Here is a 9,451-nt window from a genome sequence, read left to right on the forward strand (position 1 = left end):
GGAAAAAGCCACCAATGGATATAAACCAATTGGGCGGTATAATAATAGATGCACAAATCAGGCAATGCCAAAACACTGGAGATAGGAAGTGGCAAAGTGTCCAACAGAAAGTCTAGGTACCTTAGGTTGCCAATGGAAGGTAATGAGAAGTGAATCAATTTCCTGGAAGTGGTGTTTGGAAACATATACTGGGGAATTAGCAAGAATATAAAGACATTTTGGCAGGAAGACTATTTTGAATAGGTCCATATGCCCCAACAGGGTGAGAGGTTAATCCAATGACTAATTCGGGTGCAAAAAGAAGAGGATACGGTTATCAAAATACTTTTCCAATGGAAGCTGGATGTCAACATCCAAATATCTAAAGTTATGGGTAATTTGTAATAGGCAAGACTGGGGTAACTGGAGAGGTGGGTCTTCATCATAGAAAATATACAAGATTTTGTGCAATTGACTATGAATCCAAACTGCTGGAAAAGTTCCAGAGCAGCAGGAGCATTGTGCAGTGGGTCTGACATATACAGTAACATATTGTCTGCATATAATCATACTCTTTCCTGCAGAGAGCCATTTTGAATCCCTTTAGTTAGAGGGGGAACTCAAAGAAGTTCCACCAGGAGTTCAATTGCAAGCGCAAACAAAAGGGATGAGAATGGACACCCCTGTCTAGTACCTCTCTGGATGGAAAAGGGAGCAGATATACAGTCATTGACCCTTATACGCGCTTGGGGGAGCATATATAAAATTTATATCCAAGAAAAGAAAGTGTCACCAAACCTGAATTTCTGTAGCACCTGAAAGAGATATGGCCATTCAATGGAGTCAAAAGCACTCTAAGGGAATGTGAGGTATTGGTAACATTCAAGATAGCGAACAGCCACTGTAAATTATTATAAGCAGACCTGCCCGGAATAAAGCCAGTTTGATCAGATTTAATCAGATGGGAAACTAATGAGTTCAATCTGGTGGCAAATATTTTGGATAGGATCTTAACATCTGTGTTAATTAAGGATATAGGGGTGGTAGAACTCACAATATTGGGGATCTTTATTAAGCTTGTAGATTAAAGCAATAAGAGCTTCTCGCATAGACTCAGGGAGAGATTGTTCCTCTAAAATGTACTTATAAATAAAAAGCAAATGAGAAAGGACAAAGTCTTTGTGGATTAAATACCATTCGCTAGGCAGACCATCTAAACCAGCTGTTTTATGTTTAGCAAAGTGGCTCAAAATATGCTCCAGCTCATCAGCAGAAATTTGGGATCCAGGTAGTCTCTGTCCTCAGGAGTAATGGAAGGAAGGCTTACAGATTGAAAATATCCCAACAGTTCATCAGGTGTATATTGTACCTGGAGGTATAAAGATCAGTGTAAAACTGCAGGAAAGTGGCCATATAAAATTCAGTAGTTTCCTGCATATCATCATCTGCACGATCCTCTATCCTAGGGATTATAAATGATTCATGAGTCAGTTTAGTCAGCAAAGCTAGCAATTTCCCATTTTTATCCCCCTGTTCAAAAACATGTTGTGCTGAATAAAGGAGTTTTTCTGTGTTTTATCCGTTAAAGCTAAAGCATATTCCTGTTCAGCATGTTTCCATTGGCAATAGTTAGTCCACTAGGGACCTCCACTCCTACTGAAGGTACTTTTAGCAGAACTAACAGCACCATTGAATAAGCTGTTGAGATCGGGATAATGCAGCATTATATTACAGACTTCAGATGATGACAATGCTTTTATGAAATTGGTCTTCCAGAAAATGGAACATCTGATGGTGAAAGAGATAAAGTCTTATTGAGATGTCAGCACACTCACAGAGTATTAATCATTGGAGCAAATTCCATGTGGATTAAGGATAAAGAAATTTCCAACCTTCGATCTCTTTGATGACGGGTTGAATAAGCAGGGGATGAATGTTTTGACGGATTGTTCATCTAAACTAGAGGCTATAGCCCTTCGTACTCAATAATTTCTTTCAGGTTTCTTACTGGTTTATTATATTGCTTATGTATTGAGGTTGACTGGTATTGCAGGTCTTTATTATCCATAGGAATATCATATTGTCCTGTTATCGGTGTGTTGGGGAACAGGACATTTGGTCTGGGAGGTAGGGGGTTGATAGTGGGAAAGTGATTTACCTCAGCTCCCTTCTTCCCTTTTTTATTGGGAGGGGGTGGTTGGTTGGGTTTGGGAGGATCACTGTGGGAGGAACATTGGGGTACCTTGGGATGTGCTCTGTGGGGTTTTTTGCTTTGTTTTGGGGGGGGGGATTATTGAGGGGTGGTTGGGGTTCTTGGAGGTGGTGGGGGGTTGGGTCCCCATTGGGGAGGTGCGGGTACTATGGGCACACGGGGGACATTTGGGTACCATCAGTGAGTTTCTGTTGAGGGAGGTTCCTTCCATGTCGGGGGTGAGGGGCTTTCATGATTGGGAGTGATCACCAGGTCCCCGATGCAATGTATCTTTACCTTGTATGTTTTTTATGAATAAATGTTTTTGAGGTTAGCCTTTTAGGTGTGTAGCCTATTTTCTTTTTTCTTTGGTTTTGGTATCATATGCTTTAGGTAGCATCCTTCCAGATTGTTCTAGAGGCACCTCATTTTTTTTCTGAATTATAGTGGCTTCTCTCAGTTTTTTTCTTTTTTTTTCTCCTTTTTACAAGAGTTCAACTGAGCCTACTTGATCCGTTGGACGAGACGATTTATGCTGCCCAATCTAAGAAATGAAGGATGAAAGCTCTCCCAAATAGGACCTGAAATTCTTGCCTTGATGGACCATGTGTCAGTCACCAAGGTTGTACCTATGTTCAAAGAGGAGCCATCAAGTGCCCATAAAACATGTAAGGGTGGCACAATCCCCAAAATACCAGAAAGCATCCTGACATGGAGCTCTTTGCTGACCACTGTAAGTATGTCATCTCTAAGTATGTGCTGACTTACCAGTTTATCCTGGATTTCCAGCCAGAAATGCAGAAGCTGCCTTCTCTGAAGTGAGCGTAGAAACTGACTCTTGAACTTCGGTCTGCTTTAACTCAACAGACGTTCATCTTGAGACAGGAAGCCAAACTGGCCACTATTAAGTTAGGATTCACCTAAATTATTGGTGAAGAAACTATCATTGATCAAGAACAATGCAGTGCTTGAGTACATCCTTGAAGGCCACAGCATCTTCTAATAGTAAGGTCATGTATCTGGCCAATCCCATAAGGGACACACTGACCAAGAGGGTGATTCCAAACCCTAGACACCTTCCTGTTCAAAAGGGCATAATTTTGACATCTTGCTGTGACAACATGCTCCAATGTTGTAGAACAAGCACTTGATGCAGTCACCCTAAGGGAATGGTCAAGCCATCCTCTGGAGGCACTTGAAATACTTTGTTTAAAAGCATTTCCCAACCCTTACAAAAGGGGGAGTCAAAAACCTGGACAAAGGTTATCATCTTCTTATTCAGAAGAGACTAAAGATGACTGATTGGCTTAAGAAGGCTCTGAGACCAGTTTTAATGGCCCTGAAAGGAAAACATGATCTTACTATTCTCCTAGATAGTAAGCTCCAAGGAGCAGGGCCCTCCTATCCCTCTTGTATTGAACTGTATTGTTGCTGTATTGTCTCCCTTTATAACGTAAAGCGCTGAGCAAATTGTTGGCGCTATATAAATCCTGTATAATAATAATAATAATAATAATAATACTATTAATAGAATAGTTGGCCTTTGCAGAAGGTGAATTCAGCAATTCCCTTAGAGTGTCTTGATCACTTGCTTAATTGTGACAACTTGGTCACCACCATCTTAATCACTGTCTGCTTGAATAAAGCAGGAATCATACAGTCATGTTCATCCACATCTTCTTTAGAAGAATCTGACAAGGGTTGATTTGCCTGAGAAGGTTCTGAGACTCTTCATTGACAGAATATATACAGTAAATGACCCCTTCACAGGGTAAGTAGAAGCAACTCCTTTAGAATGTATTGACCACGTGTTCAATGAATGAGATAACCTGTTAGGTGTCAACTTCTTAATCCCTGGCTGCTTGAACCAGCAGGGCTCATACAGTCATGCCCAATGATATCTTCTTTTTATAAAAGTCTGAAGAGGAATGTTTGCCTGGAAGGCCCTAGACTGCTCATTGATAGAATAGATAACCCTTTCACAGGGTGAGTGGAAAACTCCTTTAGAGTGTATTTGCCTTGTGTAACAACCTGTTAGGTATCGTCATCTTTATCCTTGGGTGCTTGGACAAAGCAGTATTCATGCAGTCATGTTCATCTGCATCATCCTCTTTGGAAACTCTGAAGAGGGCTATTTCACCTGGGAGGGCTAGGTGGATTCTCATTGCCAAAGCAGATAACCCTTTCAAAGGGTGCATGGAAACCACTCCTTTAACCACTAGCCTACAGGGCACTTATACCCCCTTCCTGCCCAGGCCAATTTCCAGCTTTCAGCGCTGTCACACTTTGAATGACAATTGCGCGGTCATGCAACATTGTACCCATGTGAAATTTTTATCATTTTTTTGAGACAGATAGAGCTTTCTTTTGGTGGTATTTAATCACCTCTGGGATTTTTATTTTTTCTTAAATCAAAAACCACTGAAAATTTTGAAAAAAAAAAACGTTTTTTCTTAGTTTTTGTTATACAATTTTGTAAATAAGTGAATTTTCTCCTTCACTGATGTGCACTAATGAGGCTGCAGTGATGGGCACTGATAGGCTGCACTGATGGACACTGATAGGTGGCACTGATGAGGAGGCACTGGTAGGTTGCACTGATGGGCATTGACAAGCATCACTGATGGGCACTGAAAGGCAGCACTGATACATGACACTGATAAATAACACTGATATATGGCACTGATAGGCGGCACTGACTGGCACCGATAGGCGGCACTGACTGGTACCGATAGGCGGCACTGACTGGCACCGATAGGTGACATTGAAAGGCAGCTCAGATGGGCACTAATATGTGGCATTAATGTGGACTGGTATGCACTGATGGGCACTGGCATATGGCACTGATCGGCACTGGCACTGATAGGTGTCACTTCTGTGGCCACACTGATCATCTGTGCCCCGATGATCAGTGTACATGTCCCCTCCGCGGAAAGCCGATTACCGGCTCTCCTCTCCTCTCGAGCTGTCAGCGTGACAGCTCGAGAGGAGAGAAATGCCGATAACCGGCATTTCCGTGTTTACATGTGATCAGCTGTGATTGGACACAGCTGATCACATGACTGAGCCGACATCTTCGGCTCTTTCCGTGATCGGACACAGCGGACCGGCTATCGCCGCGCTGCACGTTCCCTGAGCCGCGGATGCGCAGTGAGAATGGTAGGACGTCATATGACGTTCTATCAGAACGAGAGTACCACCTTGCGCCCGTCATTGTACTATAGGGCGGGCGGAAGGTGGTTAAAGTGTATTGACAATGTGTTTATTGAATGTGACATCCTGTTAGGTGCCATCATCTCTGTCCTTGGCTGCTTAAACCAGCAGGATACACTCAGTCATGCTCATCCACACCTTCCTCTTTATAGAGTCTGACAAGGGCTGTTTTGCCTGGGAAGGTTATGAGACTGCTCATTACCAGAACATATAATCTGTTCACAGGATGAGTGGAAACAATCCTTCTGAGTGTATTGGCCACTTGTCTAATGAATGTGCCAACCTGTTAGGTGTCATCATCCTCATCTCTAGTTCCCTAAACAAAACAAGATTCATACAGTTGTGTTCATCTGCATCTTCTTTTTTGAAGAGGGCTGTTTTTCTTTGGAAATATCTGAGACTGTTTATTGCAAGAATAGATAATACTTTCATAGAGTTTTGGCTGCTACTTAACAAAGCAGCTCAAAAAAAATAATTAAATGCAGTAGAAAAATAGCTTGCTTAGTAACAAACCCTAAATGGTTAACTACTGCTAGAGGGAGGCTGATACTGCAGCTTCCAACCACAGCCCTAAGATCACCAGGTGTTAATGAACCAATCCTCGCCCTGCCAGAGAGCGAGACATGATGAAAAGTTTTTTTTTTTTTTTTCAGAAGAGCAACAAAAAGGTAGAAATCTGCAACATAAATACAATATTATTCTGCAATATACACAAACCATCCAAGGGAATTGTTGACATCATAAAGATATTCTCTTTTTTTTTATGTCTTAGAAACTGAAGAGCACAAACAAATATAAAATGATTTCCTATACTCCATCAGGCAATAGTTGGCAATAGTCATCCACAGGCAACTCCTTTACCTTCTCTGGGAATGCTGGTCTTTTGAGGAAGTTGGCATAATGGCACAATAGTAAAGCAAACATGAGAAGCCACCAACAGGTTAATTCCATGTGTGAACAAAGTATTAATTTGTACACCTGTTATGCAGAGTAGTACCTCTGGAGGAGCTCAGGGTATGCACAGTGGCTGCAGGGAGTAAGGCATAACAATACCTAGCAATGCAGCATTCATTTGCATACAAAACATTTTTAAATGTAGCTCACCCAACCTCAGCCATCTGACTGCAAACACTGGCACTGCTGCGTGTGCCTAGGGGAGACTGCTGGTACCGCTGCTCACTTCACATGGCTCCAGCGGACCCCAGACATAGCTGTTAGCCATAATAAAAGTCACCCAGGGGACCAGCAGTGGGGTTCCCTGGATCATAGACCGCATCCAGCTGAAACCCACACACATGAATGGACAGCCAGCCCTTTAGACCAGCAAGGTAGAGGAACACACCTAGGTCCTGGAAGCATGAGGGTGTGGATGCCCATACCCAGCTGTGCTGACATGGAGTCATCAAGAAAATACCTTTTCCTCTTGCCACCAATAACTTTATCTAACGTACTGTTCCACAATGACTAAAATAAGTATAACCACCACCCTTTCCTACATCCACCAAACCAAAAGCGCTTATCATATCCCTCAATTCTTTACCAAATCCTGCCACCATCACTACTTTAGGATATTGTAATTTTATATATATATATATATATATATATATATATATATATATATAGTATACAGCTGCTCTAGGTCTACACACATTGTTTGTAACACATGAGATCAAACATGCTCATAAAACCAATCAATCAAATTGCTTGACATTTTGGTCAATGGGAAAAGGTGTATATTAGGGAAGGTTTTTTGGTTGAGTGGTGACAGGAGAAAGTGGGTCCTTTGAAGGTGTCTGATGATTGCATGAATATCCTAAGTACCCTGTCATCTGCATTGTCTGTACCTCTGTTTTATGGATTGTTTCTGAGCTGATTAAATACATCTCTCTGGAAAATAACTATTGGACCAGTTGCTGCGGGAAAATACATTTATAAATACACTCGTCATTCTTCCTAATTGATATAAGACAACAACTACCACCACCCCCTACTCACTCCTTGACCAAAACTCCCTCCCACCACCCCATCCCCATTATGTACACTACCCATATCACCCCCGTCCCCCATATGACAATTATTTATATCGCCCCTGCCACCTCATCTATCCCTCTCATATAATATACAATTAAAGTTACTGATAATAATTGTTGGTTCCCTCTCTCATAAAAATAAACCCATTTTCTCAAACAATCCCAACCCCCCTCCTATCCACAGGTGCATAAGCACAAACATTTTACATAAAACATTATTGAGTTCAAAATAAACTAACAAACACATCCCCACCTCAGTTTCCACTTTGTTTTCAATCCTAATCTGTTTATTTTTTACATAAAACCCCTACCCCACTATGTTTAATGTTTTTATTCAGGGACCACACAGAATCTAAAAAGCACCATTTGACAAAAATGGGCTCCTCAGACAGGAAGCAATCCTGCAGGCTATAAATGTCACACCTATGGCTAGCCAGAAGATTAAAAATGGCTGCCCTTCTGGGTGAGGAGCCAATACTCTAACCGCATTCCTGCTGCCCCATAGCAGATATACTGCTACAGGGAGGCAGTGGCGTGCACAATCATGTATATATATGTAACTTTACATTTTCGGGTAGGGGGCCATTCGTGGCTGCAGCTGTCAATCACTGGGTCCCTGATGGTGATTACTCTCCGGCGCCTGGTGATTGCCAAGCATCTCTGATGGGGGGGAAAACTGTTTGTAAACAAAACAGTTCTCCTCTGTCAGCTCCTTCACACTGCTTTGCATGGCTGTGCTTACAGTGAAGCACAAACATACAGCCCCTAGTAATACAGCACACAGTTAACTCATTACTCGCCCCACATGTTAACCCTTTCCTGCCCAGTGTCATTAGTACAGTGTCAGTGCTTTTTATTAGCACTGATCACAGTATTGGTGTCACTTGGGACGTCAGTGACACCAAGTAATTTCCTCCAAGTGTCAGAATGCCCACTGCAGTCCCTCTATAAGTCATTGATCTCTGCCATTACTAGTAAAAATAGTTTACAAAACAAATCCAGGGCGTGTCCAAGATGGCGCCCGGAGGTCCCGCTGTCCCTGCTGGCACTTGGTAGGGGGGCACCAAGTGAATTTGGCCCCCCTCCGCGGCAGCCTGGTCCGGCCTAACGAGGCCTCGTCTGACGCCGGGCTCACGCCCATCTGGAGGCCATGTGAGTGCGGTTTGCGGTGGGAGGGAGTGTTGGGATGTAATCGGGCCCCCCCCACCCGAACCAGTAGGCCACCGTACCCAGTCCATCGGGCCCCCCCCCACCCGTACCCATGGAAATGCGGCCTCTGATAAAGGCCTTAAGGAGCCCCCAGCACACTGAGTGACATCACGGCCCCCACGGGCCTGTACCCATATTGGGCCCTGCAGACAGCCACCTGGGGGTTACAGAGGTGCTCCCTGCACCCCCCCGACAGACTCTGGAACCAGCACCCTAGGGAGCCCATAGCTTCCCTCCTCTTCAACCCCTGTGCCTGCTTGCCTGCCTCCCCACATAGTCTGAGGCCTACATTTGGGCCCCTGAGCCTTTTGGAAGATTTTTACTACAAGTTTATATTTGTTGGGGGGCATGGCTTAAGCCCAGAAAAGATGACAGCTTAGTTCCTGGAGCTGTGACACACGGAGGTAGGAACGCGTAATCATAACAGGGAGAGACACCACTGAGATGGGGAAAACGGATAGGAGACCCACCACCCCAAACTCAAGATCTCCTCACCAGAAAGGCGGTCCAGCCAACCATAGCATTCCAGATTTATTCCGATCCCAGAACACGTTGAGGCCTCCTCCCCTTCTGCTACCTCCTATTCGCTACATAAAGCGCCTCACGTGCGGAGCAAGAGTCCAGGCGCAGCACCCACAGCCTACCATTCTGAAGCTTCCCTTCTTACTATAGGGGTTCTGAAAGCAGTAGCATCAGATATTAAAGAGACCCTCTCTGCAGCCATCGCTGAGTTACGTATCGATATGCAGGAAGTGGCTAAAAGGCTTGAAGCAGTAGAGGATAAAAGTTCTCATGCAAGACCTTGCCATCCTTGATATGCGCCACGTGG

This window comes from Staurois parvus, unplaced genomic scaffold, assembly GCF_062004578.1.
Source record: "Staurois parvus isolate SC_StPar_1 unplaced genomic scaffold, SC_StPar_1.0 ptg000403l, whole genome shotgun sequence".
Taxonomy (NCBI): Eukaryota; Metazoa; Chordata; class Amphibia; order Anura; family Ranidae; genus Staurois; species Staurois parvus.